Genomic DNA, 12926 nt, shown 5'->3' on the forward strand with positions numbered 1-12926 from the left:
TATTTAACCCTTTGTCTATCTATCCAACTGCTCATTTAAATAAAACAATTATTGTGAGTGTAAAAACATACCTTTTAATGAGACACTTGCGCTTGCTTGTCTTTCATAAGTCTTTCATAATTCCTTTTTTCACTGGGCTCCCCTGTGCCTGCGTCCGAGGCGACGGTAGCAGTAGCGGTAGCTGGACGTTGACTCCTGCCTAGCCATGCATCCATGTTTACAGTCGGTATGCAGCTAGAGTTAGCTAGCTTCGCGAATCGTGCGCGAACCTTTTTTTTTTTTTTTTTTTTAAAGCGCGCCACTTTATAGTCTTTTCATGTTATGTGCATTGTAGTGTTACAATCACTGTGGACGAACTGCTACTCATGGAAAATAAACGTATAGCCTTACTAAAATTCATGATATAATACAATATAATATAGTATAAAACATTTTTTTTGTGTGTGGATACTGTAGGCTAATTTATAATCTTTCTGCGTACCCCCTGCAATACCCTCGCGTACCCCTAGGGGTCCGCGTACCCCCGGTTGGGAATCACTGCATTAGATGACTGGACAAACTGAATTTTCTGTTGTTTCTACTCATAAGCTGCATATGATCAGAGAAATTATGCATGTTCTAAAACTCTAGAACACTTCCCACTGGATGTGATTGAATCCCCATAATGAATCCAGACTAAACCACTTTGTTGGGGGAAAAAGAAATACGATGTGTCTTCCTCTGATTGAAAACGGTGTACGATGGTGGTTTCAACAGGCTTCACGGCTCACTGCGGTCTGGGAAAGCTCAGTCCTGCAGGAGAGCGACTCTCAGAGACATGATTGTGGTTTTTCATTCCTCAAAGATCGGATGATCACTGTTGTTATTACACAACCGATTCTTAAACAGTGGTGGAAGGGAAGGTATAGTTTTAGACTTTACTTGCAGGAATCATATTGTGATGAAATCATATCTCGTCAAGTCATATCTTCGAATTCCCAAATGTAATGGAGTATTAAACTCTGTCTTCAGGTCAGTTATCAGCTGACTGTTGATTTACATAATGATCAAAAGTACACCGTTGGAAACCTTGTTACATTGCTGAAGTGCAAATTCGAGTGTGTTCTTTCTGTTAATCACAGGCATGTATAAAAGTTGTCTTCCGCTGTCTGCATGTTATTAATTCATCTCAGCTGCTTTGTTGCCGCTTCTCTTGATTCCCTCTCAGTATGAAACACCAGATGTTAATTCAGTAAATCAGTAAACTGACCCACACAGTGCTGAAAGCTCAGCTTTCATGTCACTCTGGATCTTGGTGTTTTTATACCAAGTGTAATCATGTAAGACAAATCAATTCACATACTGTAGTACAACAGACAATGTAAAATATATTCATCATGATGTAACGGAAACATCTACAGTTAACAAATGTTTTAACAATGTGGTAAGTGTTTAGTAGAGCCATGAGAGCCGATTCATCAATAAATGCAAGAGATTACATGAAAGTATAGCTATAAGTCTGTAAGACGTTCGATTTCCTATGGGTTGCTATTCAAACTGCTCTCATGATCCCGACAAAGTCTAAATCCTCCCCAAGATGGTCTCCGAGTTGAATTTGTTCCCAAAACATACTATTTTAAGCCACAGTGCTCACAGTGGGAATGAGAGTTTTAAACTGTTGACAGAGGAATGTCCCATCCAGCCACTTTTGATACGAGATTTATCCACACTCACAGAGTTTCAGCCGATTGTAGTTGACACTGAAAGGCAGATTCATCACAGATCTAACACAGAGTTGCACATAATCCCACACACACCAACACACAGTTTATGTCCTGAACAAAATCCAAGCCTTTGCAGTGCAAACACCACACAAAAAAGCCCAAAGCCTGGAAATGCACCACAATCATCTCATCGATAATGCCAGCTACAACACGACAGTACATTACAGTACATTAGTGTACTTGCTTTCTGAGCAGATTCACAAACAAGAGAACATCAGGTACTTACTGGGGTGCATTGTTGGCCACAACAGTGGCTTCATTTAAATTCATCCTACAAATGTAATTATCTTTTCTGGATTGTGTTGAAGTTAATTTGTTGGTTTGGTGATTGTTTTGTACTCAACCTAGAACTGTTTTTCTTCACAGGTTTTTCTCCAGTCCTTGTACATTTTCTTTCTCGACCATTTAAATACTTTCCCTCATGTTCACCTTCAACTTTGGTGAACTGCTCTTTGCCCAGAACTTAATGCATCAGATGACCACACACACACACACACACACACACGTAATAATGAACCTGTGAACCTGAGCCTTGTGTGAAATGTGCCATAGCAGAACATTCTTTTCCCCGTGACAGCACAGACACGCTGTTCAATCCGTTCCACCTTGTTAGCAACAATAACAACACCCAATCTCTCAGTGTGTGTTAACTGCCATAAAGGCCTGATTTCTCCTGCTGCCACACAATAACGTCAGACTAAACTGGTAGCAGCCCATTTGTCCAGATGTAAAGCAGGCCTGGCCTAATCTGCCAGTTTAGTGCATGTCGAGAGCTGAGAAGCGTTCAGCTGGCTTCATGTTAAAACACAGACAACAGTGAAGCATGGCTCCACATTAATGAAGTAATGAATAGATTTTTCCCACTGAAATACACGAACCAGTCAACCATGGTTGGACAATCAGAGAGAGAGAGAGAGAGGAGAGAGAGAGAGAGAGAGTAGAGAGAGAGAGAGAGAGAGAGAGAGAGAGAGAGAGAGAGAGAGAGAGAGAGAGAGAGAGAGAGAGAGAGAGAGAGAGAGAGAGAGAGAGTGTGTGTGTGTGTACAATGCTTCTGTTGTACAATCGTCCAATCACAGAAAAGTTGCATATTTGTAAAATGCAGTACATTCAGTTAAAATGTTTCACGTTCCATTCATGTCCCCACTCCTCTGGTGTCTGCCAGGGCTCTCTTCTTGTTGTGCTCTCACTCAGGCTTATATTTTGGGAGAAATATCTTTTGTTAATATATGGAGCATTCCCAACTCACAAGAAGAGAAGAGACGTCATTAAACAATGACGTCTGTGTCTGGTGCAGATGTTTGTTACCTCTGGTGTTGGACCGGTCTCTCCATCTCTTTTTGTTATCCTTCTCCCTTGCAAAGGCAGTTTCTGTAAGTGCAATGGTCTTCTTTACTATTACCTCTTGAATTATGTTTGTTTATTTTTAGATAATGAAACTATTTATTTTGTATTGTTTTCCAGAATCACACAATTTTACATACTCAATAAATGTCATGCACCTGAGGATCCTGACTCGTTGAGTTTATTGGGGAAAATGTTTAGCTGCTTGGAAAGATAGCCCAAGACAGTTCTAGGTCCCATTGTCTATTTCCTCCCCCTTGGTGATATTTTCATTGGTATGGGGTTGACACACTGATACCTTTCAACCAAATGTAATGATAAATAACATGCATTACTATTCTTATGCACAGTGAAAAATGGTGTGATATGAGGTAACTGCCAGATACTGAGAGCTAAAGCTTTCTTGGAAAAATGAGCACATACACTTGCCCACTGTTCAGCCAAAAATGGGTTAATGTGGAAAACAAATCTCGACGGCATATGATGTTGTAAACACTCCGACTTACTGGTGTCTAGCAATAAACTCTAAAATTCACTTCAACCTTTTTGGAGTGTATCAATAGTTATGGTCTTTGTTTCAAAATGCTTCATAACAGTGCAGAATTCTAACAACCTCATATACTGCCGCTTCATCAAACACTTTCAGGGACATAATGAATAAAACATTGTGGTGAATAAAAGACAGGGAGGATTTTCTTTCACTTTCATGTCAGAATGATTAAATAAAACATTCTAAATATGTGGATTACTCCTTTGAAAAGTCATCACTGTGCTTCCTGTCATCTCTCACCACTAAATCCACAGCAGGCAAAATGAAAAGTGATGATTATGACTCCAGTCTGGTGTCTTCTTGTTTCCAAATGAAAGCCAAAGGAAAAGTAATATTACTACCTGTCAAGAGTGTAGATTAAAATAACAAGACCACAATAATATAGAAGCTGCAAAGTGTTTTCTAATCAATACGGGCCATCATTCAAGCATTAATAAAAGAGACCTTTCATCCTGTCAGTGTGATTGCTCCACTTTTCAAAGCAGGAGCTACAAATAGGAAAACAGGCAAACATGTGACAGTTTTTGTGCCAGAGCTCTATAACTCATCACAAAACCTGTGGGAGGAAGATTATTAGACCCTTTTTAGACCTGTAGTCATTCAAAAGTGAACTACTTTAAGCTCATTCAGAATGTGATTTAAGAGCATGTAAGTCTTATGTCAAACAAAAAAAAGGACTACAAAGAATGGAACCTCAAAACCGCATACAAGCTCAGTCTGGTTTAATCTAGAAAAATCATGTTTCTGTCCAGATAGAGTGGCTCAGGTTGGTTTAATCCAGTGTTTTTCAACCTTTTTTGAGCCAAGGCACACTTTTTTCTTACTATATCTCGCGGAACACCAGTGTGCACAGTGGTTGAAAAACACTGGTTTAATCTAACAGTTGGAAAATATTTGGATCAATATGATAACTTTAAATAATATATGTAGCAATAACAAGGGTATTGTATGTCCAATATTCAGGTGTCCGGCAGTCCAGAGGACCACATGGGCCAGACTCATAACTCTATTTTGATATAATCGCAATCAGAGAAGATGGATAACAGAAGAGGAAACGAGTGTCATTTGGTCAGAGGTTGCATCCAATACTAATGTAATCAAATCAAAGACATTAAAATCTGGATCAAATGCAGAGTCCAGGTCACAGTTTAAAGAGGTTCTACCTGAGTCTTGATTAGTCATCAGAATGGTTTCAGCAAAACATCAACCAAGCTAATCAAATTACTAGCTCCCATTTCTTTGGCTCCCATTTCTTTGGCGCACATGCATGCACTTACTTATTGCAGTGTTTTTCAACCTTTTTATGAGCCAAGGCACACTTTTTTCTTTCGAAAAATGTCGAGGCACACCACCAACCGAAAATGTTAAAATTTTAAACTCTGTATCCTATATTAACAATATAAAGTCATTCTCATCAATGCTTTATCAACAGGAATCAAATAAATACAGAAAAAAGTATTTCCCAATTTCTTTTTTTTATTTGTACTCACGCAGTGTGAAACCTGGACCTGATGGATGAACACAGAGCTGAGATCCTGGTTAACATTCTTCCTTTTCAAAAACTTCTCCATCACTGTCACTGACACAGTACTTTGATACAAGATGAGAGCAGCCGCAGGTGGTGGTGATGAACCAGACTGACGTCTGTTAAGTTTCGATTTCACCGTCAACGTTCTGTGCTGCCATCTATTGGCGAAGAGTATTGTAGCGATCACGGAGTTGGTCGCTGCAGGGCATGATGGGAGTTCAGGTTATGTGTTGCCGGAGGTTATTGAGGGTTATTGTTGGGGTTGTTGTGTGTGTTGATTTGTGCTTGTGTTGTGTTTTTGTTCCTCGGTTCAGATAGTTAATTATTTCGTCTCTTTTGGTTTGGTTTGTTGGAGAGTGAGAAATGTGTTATGTGGAGTGTCATCCTGTTTATGAAATTCTGGTTGCGTGGTATTGTCAAAGTAAAAGCCTCTGGTGTTCAGCTGGTAGAATAGAATTTCAGCTCAGAGCAATGCTTCTGCCACGCACTAATTGCTTAACTCATGTTTATTGAAGCTGCCTTGACTCAGTTTGACTACAGAGCATGTGTGGCCAGTACGGGATCGAACCCACAACCTTGACTTAATTAGCACCACGCTCTAACCAATTGAGCTAAAAGATTGTTTTTCAGGTGTGGAAAAAAAAAGAGTTTTTATTTTCTTTTGTCTTCGGTTTGGAATAGCATTGGTGGGTTGTTTATACTACGAGTTGTAGTTAATTATTTCGTCTAGTTTGGTTTGGTTTGGTTTGTTAAATATTGGTGTGCAACCATGAGTGAGAAATGTGTTGTGTGGAATGTCATCCTGTTAGGAAGTTCCAGTTCATGTCAAAATAAAAGCCTCTGGTGTTCAGCTGGCAGAATAGAATTTTGACTCAGAGCAATTCTTCTGCAGCACTCGCCACAGCATTCATACACGATTACTCTGCACACTGCTTTCACAGCTGACAGCGGCTGTGAGTAAATGTTTTTTTAGAAAAAATGTGAAATTGGATAATTTTCCGGCACACAAACAGTCACTTTCACGTTAGGATCAATCACAAATAAACAGCCCACTATTTGTCTCAAACTAAAGTTTGGTGGAATGCCACACCTCCAGAATATACTTTAACCTTTAAACCTCTAAACCTTATGGAGACAACGAGACGATAAAACACTCAAAGACTGTGAGAATGTGGCTTCTTTGTAGAACAACACATAATTCCCAGAAGTTGAGGAAGTTGACGTGAACACGTTTCAAGGTTAGAATAAGGCAGGCATTTCCAAACTGATGGCCACTCAATGGCCAATCACGGCTCAAGGTCAGAGATCATATGGCAACAAAATTAATGTATGCATGTGGATAGATTTTTACAATTACTCCAAAAATGGTAAATGGTGAGTGGACTTCACTGATAGAGTGCTTTTCTTCAACTGTGTGAGCTTTTCAACTGCATGTGCAGTCCCTAAGCGCTTTAAAGTATCGTTTTCTCTCAGCCACTTGCACATGATCAAATCAGAAAGTTACTGAATGACACACATTCCTGGACTGAGCTTGTTTTCTGCCCTGGGCAAACACCTGCAAATGCTTCTATATACTTTACTTCAGATTTTCAAAATCATGTATTTTACTTGAAGTGAGGTACCGGTATTTTTTTTTTTTTTACAATTTTCATGACTCTGTGGTTAATAAACATGCTCACGAATGCTTTCAAAGGCTCAGTCTACGGCTGAAGTGACGTGTAAGTGGAGTAGATGTGGAGCCCTGACCATTTGACACTTTTAGTCATTATCCGGTCTCATCAGCCTCAGCAGTGAGCAGCAACTCTGCCCACAGATAACTTTACTAGAGGACAAATCCTTTTTTTTCTTTTTAATGATCTGGATTCTGTCGTAAAGTCTTCCCCTCTTTCACATATGCTGTCAAATTCTGTCTCTTTGCATGTCAGTTGAAGCTGTTGTGAGGTGAGCGTGAAGCCAAACTGTAGAGGACAAAAAAAAAACACTGGCAGAAGAAACCTGCTCGATCATAATTCATTTTCATTTTTTATTTTTTCATTCCAAAAAAACATCAAGAGAAAAAAATCACACTGACGAGAGAATCTATTTTCTCGTCATGAGCTTTGCTCCCCTCATGTGGCCTACCCTGACCACCATTTTCACTCCTCCGTCACCTCTGCTCCTCCATAATTTTTGCCCCACATCTAGACTCCTACTGCCCTGTCAGTACAAAGCATTTGAAAAAAACAAAAACAAAAAAAGGTTTCACACTTTCAGAGCAGCACAGAATTTTTAAGAAACAAAATATCCTTTGGTTTATGTAAATTAATAACAAAATAATCAATGCTGAAGCCCAATGGGCTGGGAGGAGGCTGAAACTTCCTAAGAGAAGCTTACCCGCCATTGAGGCAGCGACGTAGTGAGTAGGAGGCCCCGCCCCCGCAGGTTCGAGAGCAGTCGCTCCAGGTTCCACCAGGCATCCCAACCCAAGTGTCTGTCTTCATCTGGGCAGGTTGTCCTGAAGGCCGACAGGTGGACATAAACAACACGACAGTCACTCTCTTCTACAAGCTAAACAATCACAAACTATCCATCATTTCCTAGTTTTTTAGAATTACTTCAATCGAATCACTTAAGAGCCAGACGTTTTAAGAGTGTATTGAAATTACCTCTAAAGACCAGGCTTTGTTGCAGCATGATAGCTTATGCCACCAGATTGTCATTTGTCGCTTTTCCACTTCATAAACATAATGTTGTGTCAAAGGCTACCCACTTCTTATTGTTGTTGGTGACAACTACAACCTGACTGAGAAACAGTCGCAGTGGCAAATTAACAAACCACAAGGCCCTCAGTTCCCTCCCAGCTCCCCTTGAGCACTGCTCTGTGTGGCTGCAATGGGTCAATTCGGTATGAATTTCCCCTCAGGATTAATACAGTGCTATAAAATAAAACAAAATTAATTAATCCACATGGTCAACATGTATTGGAGTGTTATCAGTTATTGATCAGTGAAGCTTCACAAGCACCTGCAATGTCTTCAACAAACAGTGAGCTTAAAGGTCCAGTGGGCTGTACTCAAAGTGTTCAAGCAGATATTGTGTGTGCCAGCAAATCTACACTCTGAGTGAACGCAGCATAAATTTAATTCAGTCAGGCTGAAAAGACACACACCTCTCCCCAAGAGCTTTAATGTGCTGCACAGATGACTGGTACATGTTTCCCTACGTGGATGAACATGCTAGTAACATGCACGTAAGTTTGAAGAGATCAGGTAACCATGAACTGATTTTCCTGTGAAGGACTCCTGACTGAGACTGTGACCTCAGTGAGGAAGACTTAAAGTCCCTGCAGCTAAAAGCAGGCAAGAAAGAATATTTATTAACCTCAGGCTGGTACCTGTTTGTAAAGAACTGTGGACAAAACATCAAGTAAACACAGGCAGAATGAGAAGGTCACAGCTGAGAGGTGTTATAAAATCTCAGAGGAGCCACAGTTGAATGTCATTAAGCTATTTACAGCTGGATCAGGCTGCTGGGGCTTCGCAGCCTCACCGACTTAATGTCATGAAAGAATCTGCAGTAAATTTTATAACTATAAAACACCTTGAAATAAAGATTCAAATTAAAAGTGTAATCACACTCAGAGACTTTCATGGTGACACTTTAAAACTTAGTGGACAATTTGCTCTATTATGAATGAGACATAATCATTCACAACGTGTGGAAAGATTATCAATAGATATATTGCGGGTATAAAGATTCACATGCTGTCATTTCCTTTTATGTCCTCTCTGCTTTTATGTACAACACACAGAGGGTTTTAAAAGCAGGTTAATGCAGAATATGACAATGATGTCAGAGAGTTTATTGATGCACTGCATTTGAGGAAAAAAAGTCTCTTTGAGGTGAATAATTAATATCATTATATGGTTGAAGCATCAGCAAATGCAGGTTACTGCAAATAGAAATAAACAGACTGCAATTTCCACTTTTTGAAATGTGATAACTGTCTGTTCTATTAAGACATTATTTATCTGGTGGAAATGCTTCAGTGGATGGGTGAGCAGGTGGATTTTTCATTCAACAACAGGAGATGACCAAGACAGGAATAATAATTGGTGTACAGCTCAGTGACTTGGATCTACTGGTACTTTCCAGTACATTGATGAGAGACTGTTTTATTAGAGCCAGAACTCTCAGAGGACCAGCTGAAGCAGTGCTCACCCTTTATCCTCGCTGACCAACTCACAGGCCAAAACGTCAGGGGGGAGTGCTTACAAGGACCACCCAAATTCTCCTGACTCCATCTATTCACATAATCCCAAACAATCCAATCCAAGATGAACAGACTGTGGTTGCATGTCCTACAGCACCATCCCATTAAGATCACAGCATGCTGCAATGTGACCGACAGCTACCACCCCACCCTGTGACACTGAACAGCAGCGTTACCTCACAGTCCAGTGATACAGTCATCTACTTGACAGGTTCACTGCATCTGACACACATTGTTACCCTTTATCTTATCAGCTGTGTGAAGAGTTCAGATGAAAGGCGGGATGGGCAGAGCGAGACCTTGATAGAGAGTGGGAGAGGTGGAGGGAAAGAGGCTTTCCTGGACATGTCTCACCAAAAATAGGAAAATTGGCTTCTCTGCTTCAGTGATGTCACCACAGACCCAGCTGGAGGTGTGTGTGTGTGTGTGTGTGTGTGTGTGTGTGTGTGTGTGTGTGTGTGTGTGTGTGTGTGTGTGTGTGTGTGTGTGTGTGTGTGTGTGTGTGTGTGTGTGTGTGTGCGAATACATGAGGAAAACTGCAGCACAATAAAGGATGTGGAAAATATCATAAGCCAGTGAAAGAATGGACTGATCCTTGAAGTGCTAATTAAATTGTGTCCTTCACCTGGAGTGTCATCGAGCAACAGTCCCGACATATATTCATATGAGTGAAGAAACTGTTTCTCCTGGAGAAGTGATGGTGCAGGCCCACCACCAAAACACTTCTTCCAGTGTCAGTGAACCTCACAGCACAGGAAAAGCTCTAATTCCTCTCACAATGTTATTTATGCCTGGTCAAGCAGAATTAACATTTCTGACATGCCTCTGCAGGTTTCATTTCACCCTGCCTCTTCTGGCCCGGGTTATTGGCTCACATTGCAACAGGCAGGCCGAAGCATTTCAGTCTTAAACCTTGTTCCATCATACCCACATAGAGGGGAACAGTTAGTGTGTCCTGGACTCCCGCAGGGCCGTAGAACTTTTCTCTACCTGCTGCATCCGAAGAGACAGACTGATGTGCTCGAGAGGAATTAGACATGTTAGCACTCCGCTAATAGGATAAAACCAGCTTTTGTTGTGAGGCTCAGCCAGTGAACATCCATCACAGACCTCCAACAGTAATAACATTGGCATGAGGAGAATCTGTCCAGCCAAGGCTTTTTTGGACAGGAGAGCCAGTCAGGCTTATTGTGTGAGCTCTGCATAGTTCAGTATCAGCAGTGTGGCTGCTGGTGGCACAGATGACAAACTGGACACACTGTCCATCTCCTCAGTATATCAGAAGAAGAATTGATCATGATAATAGGAAAACCAGAAAGCCAAAAATTCCACAGTGAAAGAGTAATTTTCGATGAGGACTGAATAAAGATTTGTTCAGTCATTAATAAAAGGATTCCCAAAGAAGGTGAAAGGCAGGTCAGCTTGATAGATATAAATTGTTGAGAGATTTAGGAGGATATAAAATGAACTGTTTTTTACAGACAGGTATAAAATTAAGATAAGAGTCTGTGTCCAGGATCACATGGCGATCTGTGGAAGAACAGACAAGCAGGATGTAAGTTGTTCCAGAGGAGCACAGTTATATTTTGTGATTAATTACAGATAAAGTGAATAACATGGACAAACATTTATTGTGCTTATTTTCCCCACTACACCTTTCAGTGAAGCTCCAGTTTCATTTGCTTTTGTTATTTCCTTGCACCTTGGTTATTTTGTATTTATCTTTTTTGATAGTTTTGATTGAATTTGCACATTTGTAGCACATTTTCTACTATATTATTTTCCCATTAGTAACATGGAGTCAGTAAAATGTTGTTTTCCCTGATCAGTGTTTCAAATGTGCTGCACGGTGCTCACAAGGTTCACTTGATCTGAAGAAGAGGATTTTTTCCCTGATTTTCCTGAGATTTCTTTTCCCTTGAGATCGACCTTGTTATAATTGCACAAACATTGTGCATTGACTATCTGTCGCAGCTCATCTAACTGGCTGAACTCAGGCTGAACAGCTTCCAGCTGTTTTAATGAAGGCAATGGACTCATTACCTGGATGACGATTTCCATCCCATTTAGTAGCCACTCACTGAACACACGTGGTAAAAGAAATCACACCCTTTATAGACACACACACAGACTGCAGTGATGCCTAGGGAAACATAATGAATATTTATCAGGAAGAAACAAAAGGGTCTGGAGCTGTTATTCAGCTGCTTTGGAGGCAGAACGACAGAGTCACTAATTTTACATGTAATTAACATTTGAAGTGTTAAATTCTCAGTGGAAAACACTGGAGAAGGTGGCAACATAAGATTTCAGTCATTATTGAAGAAATTTAATTTGTAAAGTTCTGAAAAGTTCAAACTGCAGTATGGTCCATGGGCCAGAGGCCTATTTTTGACAAAGTGGTACCATCTGGGTGGGCAAAGGCTTCTGAAAGCTAACAGTCTCTGGTGTCTGAAAACGCATGATAACCTTTTCAACTTGCTTGCTTTTAGAAATTACAGCTCGGCAAAGATCTGAAATTGCGAAACATATTACACATTTCCTGAAAGCCCATAGCCTTGTCTTCAAGCATACATTACTCTTTGAGCTATAAAATATATGTGGTGGTATCTAGAGCATGTTAATGAAGTCATATCCTTGATCTTGCCTATTTTTTATATTGAACTTGACTTTAGAGCATGACCTTGACCTTTAATGATAGAGTGCCATAAATTAATTCCCCATATCAAATAACCTATAAGTAGGCATTTATTGCCAATGTATATCAATTTTGTATGCTGAGCTATTGCAATTTTATATTTTCACAGTTTTCCATATTTTTTCACAATTCCTGATCTTTGGTGAAAGTTGAAAAGGTTATCATGCATTTTCAGACACCTGAGACTGTTAGCTTTCAAGCAATTTATGGTAGCCTTTGCCCACCCAGATGGGACCATATTGGCCAATGGACTCGTAATTATGTGACGGATCCACAGTGGCTCATTCCAGTTGAGCTGTAAAGTTATATTTGCTTGGGGACGTTACTCTCAGTGAGATGCCTGAATCCTGGAGCCTTTGCAGCAGCAATCGCAACAAAAATGAAAAGAGATGAATTTTTAACAGTGGACAGCCTCAAGCATCAAGTTTCCTTTAAATATAGCGGTAAATTAAGTGAAGAAAAAGCAAATTACTGGTCGACTGGGACAAGCTGAAGATTAAAAAAAACCCTTTTGAGACTCTGGGCTGTCCTCTTACATTCAATAAACACCTGATTTTATATTTTATCCCAACATACAGCGATCTGTTTAGCTGGAAGCACTGACCATACTGTCAGAAGATGGACTTTATAACTCAGGCTTCAAAGATGAAAGTGAAATAAAGCCAAGAGCAGCAGTCACTGAAGGACAACGGTGGTATAGTTTCCTCTACTTTAATGAACTATTTCCAACCTGTGCAGGACACTTTGGACAAATCAGTGCCACTTGGCAATCAATTCCTATCTCATATTCAAAG

The sequence above is a fragment of the Blennius ocellaris genome, assembly GCF_963422515.1.
Source record: "Blennius ocellaris genome assembly, chromosome: 1".
Classification (NCBI taxonomy): domain Eukaryota; kingdom Metazoa; phylum Chordata; class Actinopteri; order Blenniiformes; family Blenniidae; genus Blennius; species Blennius ocellaris.